Here is a 9,644-nt window from a genome sequence, read left to right on the forward strand (position 1 = left end):
CGAATAAACTGTCGAATTACATTAAACCGTCAAAATCCAAGAGGCTAACGTTACGTTCACAGCATTGCCAGGCCTGTTTTGAGTGCTAAATACGAGTATGTTCATACCCTATGGTTCATACAAAGTTCGCGTATGTAAGATTGATAACCACATTCCATAATCAGTAACTTTGAGATCGACTTCAGTTGGTTTGTGCTGTGTGTGTGTGTGTGTGTGTGTGATCTGAACCGTTGTCGACAAGTTCAAGCGCGCGGTTCGCGGGTCATCATTTGCTATCATTTCGAAATAACGTTATCGTTTCCTGGTAAACTTTTTTGACACAATCATCATCTGATCATTTTTAGTACTGCTTCAATTTAGTGTTTGATTTCACGGACATATTTGTTTATTTCAAACGCTTAAATCTGGGGCCGAAAATATTCTTAAGAAAGAAGTTTACATTTCTACATTTCTGAAGATAATTCCAAGTAGTTCGTAAGAATGTTTCTAATTCTTGGAAAAAATCTTAAAGGAGTTCTCAAATATTTTCTTACGAATTATTATTTTTTTTTTTCGAATACGAGTACTGTGTCTAAAATCGCGTACTCTCTTGAGTAAGTAACGTAAGTTACTTATTTTGAATAAGTAACGTTAATAATTACGCCAGGACCGCTTAACAAGTATGTACTATTTAGTATGAATGTGTGCAGTTTGAGTGTACCCAACATACTACATTCCACATGTCACTATCATGTGACCTAACCTAACGTTACCAGCCTCAGCCTCAGTTGCATTGCTTCACTGCCATATAGCTTGGCGAACAGTTTTGGAGAATTTTATGTTTTCCCATTCAAAGAAATACACTTTCATCCCTGAGAGAGGCGTTTAAAAGATGGCCGGCGAGTGAAATGAAGGGACATTGCTGGAGTTCAGGCAGTCGGCGTTGCATTTTTTAATGTGCAGGGTATTTTAAATAGTTACTTTAAAAGTACATTTACGTTTTTTTGGGGGATTTTTTTTGCATTTATTTGCGCTCTCTCTAGAGCAGTGGTTCTCAACCAGGGGGCCGGAGCCCACTAGGGGGTGCTCAACAAACTTCCAAGGGAGCCTTAAAGGGGAACTATGCAGTTTTTTTTAGCTTAATTTACCTTAACTGAACAGCTTAGGAGTCATTGGAATGGTTATATGACTTTTTTCGGGTTGAATGGTGGCCGTCTCGCTTCTCCCTAGCGCCTGTGAGCCGGCCTCAGCGTCAGGAAGTATTTATATGCTAGCCTTCTGTGTATCATACATACCTCAGCTAAAAGCTAAAACAACAAACAATCTAAATATTTATTTGTTTTTTTTTATCTTTCTGGTTATGCCAAGTTCTAAAATATTTTAAATATAATATAACAGTAAGACACTGTGCTAAATGCCGCTGCCACATGCAAAATGACTGATATATGAGACAGCCACCCTCTGTTTGACTACTTGGAATGGTTTCTGGTTACATCATTATGACATCATGTTGGCAAGCATAAGGCATGCAAGTTTCCGTAGTGTAGTGGTTATCACGTTCGCCTAACACGCGAAAGGTCCCCGGTTCGAAACCGGGCGGAAACAATTATTGTTATTATTATATCAGATTTTTGTTACGGACTTTAGCCTATAGTCTACACAAAGTTGGCTACTAATTTTACAATGCTAATTTAAAAAAAAAAAAATTATTATGTCTATCAAACAGCCTATTAAACTGTGTTTGTATCAATGTAAAGACGATGAGTATTGTCATAAAGGAAAGACAATGATTCTTTATTTCTTGTCTCAGACTCATGAAAGAAGTATTGCTGAATGTTGTTTTCACAAATCGGAGACAATAACATGAGCATATTTAATCTTTTTCAACAGAAGAAAACCTTTTAAAAAGTGATGGGAACAAAATCGTCCATGGCGAAAAGTGCTAAGGACTGCTTAGTAAGTAAGACTCTTAGTTGTAAGCTGCAGATAAATAGCCTAAAAAATTAGTTTTTACTAATAGAACAACAAAAAATGAGTGTAGGAAAGTGTATTAAACTGAAATGTAAAACAATTTGACCATCTATTCGGGATGGTTTGACATGTCAGTTTCCGTAGTGTAGTGGTTATCACGTTCGCCTCACACGCGAAAGGTCCCCGGTTCGAAACCGGGCGGAAACATTGTTTTGAAACTAAAAGTTTATTTTACAACCCTGAATTGTTCTGTCTTCTCTCACCTATTCATACTACAGTCTTGAAGAAAACATTGTGATTTTCACAGGTCTGTAGATTACACAGGTCTGTAGATTAGACTTTTTGGGGTTTAGAATGATTGCTAATCCTCCACAAGATGGCGCAATAGAATCAGTAATTTTGTATAGTCCTGCACTCATCAGCAGCCTGATTCGTACACCGTGTTGATCTTTCTAAGACAAAATGGTTATTCTTGAACGCATAGTGGACTTGACCTTCCTAACCTCTTTCTCGCGCTCTCACTGCTATCTAGCTCATTATTATCCCTGCACTCCTCCTGTTTTAAAATCTCTCTCTTACTTTCCATTGCATTTGCCAAACGTTTTTTTCTCCCTAGTCCCTTTGATCTTTCTTCTTTCTCTTCCCATGCCCTTTAGAAGCTCTAGTAAGACTCCTAAGACTGGATGACCCGTCAGCCCCAGTCAAATTCACGTGACCAGACGTGGACGTGTTCTGTCCATCTCCATTTGCTTTTTCCTCTTCTTGGTGTTTGCAGAGTGAGAAAACCAGCCTCTGTGGCTGCTGCAACAGTCTTGTTTGCCTTCTGTAGTTGCTGGCAGTTTGGAGCTGCTTTGATCAGTGGATGGTAAAGCGGGCCGCTCTGACGGTTGCTGGGTCGCTCCGCTGGTTCACTGTGCCATGGAGGCTGAAGCCTGTTTATTTGCACCGATGGAGCAGAGCAACTCAGTGTGCCAGCAAAACGTAATATATGTGTCATTAGGGGACAAGCAGTGAAGGTTTGATACATTAACACATTTTCATCCAATGAATTTGATGGCAAGGATGCCACATGGAAAATGAGGCAATGCTTAGATGTTTTGACATTGTCGATAAATTTAATAAGTCATGCTTGAGGTCGTGCATCACCTTTTTGTGGCCTTTCTTTACCCTCTCGAAATGTTCCAACACTTAAAGGTATAGTGGAGGATTTTCCCGAATTTTAGAAAAGAACCACCCTCTCCACTTTTTGAAAAAATGCACATGCGCAACACTCTCCCTGCTCCCGAGAGGGAACGCCTATTAAACGTGTGCACGAGAGAGCGTGCACGAGCCTAGTTCTCCTCGTGCACGCTCTGTTTACAAGTTGCTGCGTGACTTGTGCCAGGGATAGCATCTCTAATCATAGCTTACATTAACTTTTACTAGCAGTGATTTTAAATGGATTTCTCCAAATAGCATGCCAACTCGCGACTGAGGCATCAGTGGGAAGCCCAACCTGTGCTTTTAGCGCACGCCAGCGTGTGAAATATTCTCCCAAAAACACTCTGGTCTTGTTTCTTTCTTCAGAGGCCTTTCTCTTCTTGTCATACAATTCGTAGACACTTTTTCCTCTTGCGACCCTCGGACATTTTGAAAAAACCCGGTGAGAACGGCGAACTTCAATGAATGGCTGAAACCGTAGCTCACCACACATATACACCTGAAAGTGCGCATGCGCAGAAAGCGAAAACTACCTAGGGACGAGCACGTACGACGGCCTCACGTAAACATATCACCAGAATGATTGACAACTAGGAGGACCAATAGTCTTGATGATCCACCCGGAAAAAGAAAATCCTCCACTATACTTTTAAGATTTGCCTGCATGGTCCGGTCATGCACAATCTGTTACTGCGTGAAGTTTTTTTTCTGTGACTACCCGACTAATCAAAATTGAGTCGACTAAGCCTCTTCTCGTTGACTATCAAGGGGCAGCCCTAAAATCAGCATGTTAGAATGATTTCTGAAGGATCATGTGACACTGAAGACTAGAGTAATGATGCTGAAAATCCAGCTTCGCAACACATTAAATTACATTACAACTTTTGCGCAGTAGATATATATTGCATCTTTAATTAATATTTAAGCATATTTTCAGTTGACTTGCACTCTTAAAAATGTATTAAACCTTTGAACGATTTAAAAAAGTACTTATTTGCACACTTATTCTAGTTAAGCTATTATAAACACTGTAAGAGGGGTAAATTGCTAAACCACACACACCGCAGCTTCATAACACATTACTGTAGACATTACATTACTGCAACAAGAGTCCAATCCAGTTATAACCGGATTAATGTTCTTATAAGATGGAGGCTTTCTGTTATCCTATCCACAACCCTATAAACACAGAAACACTACTAGCACACTGTCAATAAAGCCCTCGCTCTTTCTTGGGAAGGAATTAAAGGATAAGAGAAGCACTCGTTTATGGAAAGACATGCACACATAAAGATTTCCCATGAAATCCATGGCTGTTTGTATTTTAAACATCCCTCCTCTGAAATTGGCCCTCATGAATCAAGCAGCTGTATTGATATACTAGTTTCTAGAGCAGCACTTTTTTTTCCGTTCATTCTCAAACTAATGTTTGTTTTATAAAAATGACAAAACAAGTTTCACTCTTACAGTTTTCTCAGTCACTTTTCTCGAATCGTCTTTAGCATTTGCAAACCAGTAAGTGCATTTCACGAAACAATTCGTACAAACAGCACCACACTATGGACTACCTGCAAAAAGCCTGTAAATTGCTCAAATTCCTTAGTTCGTCTCGCAAAAGGAAGTATTTACATCAGTGCAAAAAAGAGTCCTTGTGTCATTGTTCCCAAACAAGATAGTCAAAATGTTTAGCCACGTTGTCAATATAACAGTGTACTCTGTCAGTATTTTCAGATGTGAACTATGGCTACGATTTTGATGCCAATGAAAATTCACAAAACTGCACTTTTTCTGTATGGCATATATATACATTTTAATAGTACAAATTGACACATTACTGTTTATGGTATATTGACTGCAATTTGCAAGAGGCTGGACATGTGTATGTGTGTTTGTGTGGTATAGTATGTCTCTATAAAGTATATTTACTATATACTGTAAAATGCAAGTGTAATACGCTACTGTAAAAATGCTACTGTAATATGAAGCATTACAGTAATTATGCAGTATTACAGTGCACATTGTTGAAATACACAGCACTTCTGTCTATGAAACGCTTGAATGACTATGGAACCAGTTGTTCTTCCAACATTCGCTGCACCTTTCGACCCGCCTCAGCCATTGTAAAGTCATGACTCACTCATGATTGAGAACATGGTCCGCAATAGTGGCCCTAATGGAAACGTACATACTTCCTTTGCCTTTTCTACGTCTTCCTCTGTTTTGCCTCCCTACCCTTCCACCACACTTGCTTTACTCCTCTACTTCCCGGCTGGTGACCCTGTTTGTTTCCTTGTTGTTCTTCCATTATAAGAAATTGTAACTCTGTGTTGTGCTCTGTCTATCTAGGCTTTCCAATTGAAGATTCATGACATGCATCTCTGAGCTATTTTGGAGAACTGGTTGATCATTGGTTTAGTGAAATTCAAGATTCACCTGTTCAATTTAGGACATATTTACAGAAAAAAAAAAGTCTAATAGAAATGTATAGAAAATATACTTGACTAGATGATGTGGGGGTTAAACAAGTAGTTTTGAGAATTTCAGTTGTGATCTAAGAAATGTACCAAAGCGACCTTTCAACGTGATGACGTAGTTCCCTGTCCGTTTGTTGATCAGCTCAATCCGAACTATTGAAGGTAAAAAGTCTGTAAATTATATATATTTTTTTAAATGACCTATCGTTTTGCTAGATAACAACCTCTTCTTCAGCTGTGATCGCGTACAGCCCGTTTAAACACTTCAAAGACTTTTGAAACTGCATTGATTTGGACTTAAAAACGATGGTAACCAATGAAGTCCATTGTTAGAAGAAAAATCCAGAAATGTTTTCCCTCAAAAAACATAATTTCTCTCCCACTGAGGAAAGAAAGACATGGATATCTTGGATGGCATTGGGGTGAGTAAATTATTAGGGAATTTTCATTTTGGTGTGAACTAATCCTTTAAGACCGAAGATAGTCTACGATAATGTTCTGAAAGTGTCCGAAATTTAGCATGATCATCACAGTGTGTTTGCTGCTACAACCTACGTCTACTGACTGCCAATAAAAACACAACATGAAATGGCATATTGATCAACGTGACATGGCCCTAAAACTTAAAACTACTAGGCTACTTACCTCAAGCTTAATTTACAAGACTGGCATGCCAAGTTGGCCTCTTTTCCTCATCCATATTCTCCTCTTTCACTTCCTCCTCTTTTATCATTGCACATAAAAACCACAATTGCCAAAGTGCGATTCATCATGCATTTGTTTACCTCTAGTGCAACGCTGATGATGTTTTATTCTTCTATACTAACTTGAGTCGTAGCCTATGATTCAGTAGATGTCAACATCGTGAGGTCTACAAATTCATTAGATTCTTGTCGTACAAGTGTGATTTTTAATGATCTTACAGTATTGCGGAAATCGCAGTCTGTAGCAAGCATAAGACACTTCATGCCTGTTTGCTTCAAGTGTATTTGCACCTGCACTAGGTCCACTGAATGGCATTGGACACTGTATATCACTCTGAAACTCATCTTTCAATGTAGCACTGAATGCACCTACCTTGATATATAAGTGACATCTGAGTATATTTTACCCTAAAGGCCTCGTCGCAGTGTTATTGAAAAACATGAAAGTTCACCCGTGTTCATCAATTCACTGCAAAAACGATCGCGGTTGTTTTCCCGCTCTTCCAGGCACCTTGAGCTTCTTTCTCTTTTTTTGCACATCAATGCATCTTCAAGGTCCCGTTGCACCGCACCTCCTGATTTTCCCCATTAAATAATCAAACCTCCTTTGAGAGTGTAGTCTTTGTAGATTTACTTCAGGCAGGAAACAACACAGAGGGTACAGGGGGATTTCTAACTCTGTAAAAAGTTGAAAAGTTGACATGAACTCTTGTAAAACCTCATGAATATGTGTATCAATCAGATGATTATTTTCCTGAGTGACTGGTTCGGTGTTTATGTGCGACTCGGGTGAGTGAAACGTTGTGGAATAAAGCGAATCTGTGTCACTCTTGAAGCGCTCAAGCTACATTATAGTTCTGTCATCTTTGAAACAGTTTCTCATTAATTCCTAAAGTTCTGTGTGTAGAAATGAGGGGAAATTTGTCTTTGAAGTTGTGTGGAGCCGTCTCAGGAGACCTGGAGGCCTCAGGCTGGACTTAGCCATTGATGAGGGAGATGTTGCTTTGAAAGGGAATCATTCTCCCCCTCCGCTCATGTTCAGCTCATGGTTGCACAGAGCATATGCTGATACAGAAAAGATCACTTACTCCAATGTTTGGTAGGTCATGAAACAGTGACTAAATTTGCTTTGCAATTTCTGAAGACTGAGTTTACGGACCCTGTATATTTGCAGACACGACAACGTACTGACATTAAAGTTTAGGGTCAGGTTTGGTGGTATGGGTAGGGTTAAAAGGGAAGACAGTGTAATTATAGCTGTAATTACAGAAACTAATTACAGATGTAATTAGATGCAAGTAATTATAATAATATAAGTACAATGTGAAAATGTATGCACATAATAAGTGCATTGTATTAAATTAGTCATTTAAATGGTAGTACATAGTAGTTAAAGACACCTAATAGCCTATAAAGTGGGAGCTTTTATTGTAATTATTAATTACAATTTCTATTAGCCACAATGATTTGATTTTACTTTTTATTTTTGTTGTTTCATGAATTACGCTCTTACTGGCCAGAGGGAGAACTGGCCCCCCGACTGAGCCTGGTTTCTCCCAAGGTTTTTTTTTTTCTTCTTCATTCTGTCACTTGATGGAGTTTGGGTTTCTTGCCACTGTCGCCCTTGGCTTGCTTAGTTGGGGAAACTTATTATTCAACAATATTATTGATCTAACTGCACTGACACTATTGGATGAGAACTGAACTGAGCTGGACGACGACATCACTGTTTTCTGCAGAACTACTTCATATACAGTGGGTACGTAAAGTATTCAGACCCCCTAAAATTTTTCTTTGTTTGTTATATTGCAGCCATTTGCTAAAATCATTTAAGTTCTTTTTTTTTTTTCTCATTATTGTACACACAGCACCCCATATTGACAGAAAAACACAGAATTGTTGACATTTTTGCACATTTATTAAAAAAGAAAAACTGAAATATCACATGGTCCTAAGTATTCAGACCCTTTGCTGTGACACTCATATATTTAACTCCGGTGCTGTCCATTTCTTCTGATCATCCTTGAGATGGTTCTACACCTTCATTTGAGTCCAGCTGTGTTTGATTGGCAGAGGATACCCAAATCCAGGTGTGAAAAACTTGTTGCATCTTTCCCAAAAAGACTCATGGCTGTATTAGATCAAAAGGGTGCTTCTACTAAATACTGAGCAAAGGGTCTGAATACTTAGGACCATGTGATGTTTCAGTTTTTCTTTTTTAATAAAAGTGCAAAAATGTCAACAATTCTGTGTTTTTCTGTCAATATGGGGTGCTGTGTGTACAATAATGAGAAAAAAAAAAAGAACTTAAATGATTTTAGCAAATGGCTGCAATATAACAAAGAGTGAAAAATGTAAGGGGGTCTGAATACTTTCCGTACCCACTGTAGATTAAATGAATAATAATAATTTAGGAACTGATGATCTTTACAAAGGAAATGAATCAAGAACTAACTTCAGCTGAACAATGACACTATTTCCTTTAGAGCTGCTGTACAGACAAAATTAACTCGCTATATAAAGTAAAGCGCTATATAAATAAAGGTGACTTGACTACATTTGGGGCATGTTGTCACACACAAAAAACACTGTTTATATGTTGTAATTTCATTATTGTAATCATTAATGACAATTTCTTGTAGCCACATTCTTTGATATAACTATATGCTACGTTTTATATTTTTGCCATTTCACGAATTGTGTTCTTACTGCCATTTTGTCATAAAATGTCAACGTGCAATGAATGTAGATGTAATTTTTTACATGCTTAAGAAATTGTGCTCATCAAGAATATATGCTTATTAAAAGTTTGATTTTGAAAAATAAACTGACAACTATAGCTCCAGTTTCCCCTATATATGAGGCCTATTTGTATGCGTTTAAAATGTACTCTGACTTTGCTAGAATATTATTATAATAAAAATGTGAACATGAAATCTCTATTTTGCAGTGTATTTTCAGTATTTTTATTTCAGAAGTCTGAAATTATGAATGATATACATGAATATGGTTCAGGAAAAAGTCCCAAACCCAACACCAAAATTTTGACTCTGACTCATTCTGCAACTTTCTATTACATCCACCAAACTAAGGAACATCAGCAGACCTTTCGCATGTTCTGTCACAATGTGCTTTATTTTTCTAATTGATTGGATTTTGATTTTCCTGTACAGCCAGAGATTATATAGACTTTCAATGACTGAATGTATGTTTGGACTTCTTGATTTTAAACTCCAACTGTCGGACCATTCAAACATACACAACCTTTTAAAGTTTTTCTTGAAGAAATTTCCTTTTCTAGTTATAATAGTTATTC

The sequence above is a fragment of the Rutilus rutilus genome (assembly GCF_951802725.1).
Source record: "Rutilus rutilus genome assembly, chromosome: 20".
Classification (NCBI taxonomy): domain Eukaryota; kingdom Metazoa; phylum Chordata; class Actinopteri; order Cypriniformes; family Leuciscidae; genus Rutilus; species Rutilus rutilus.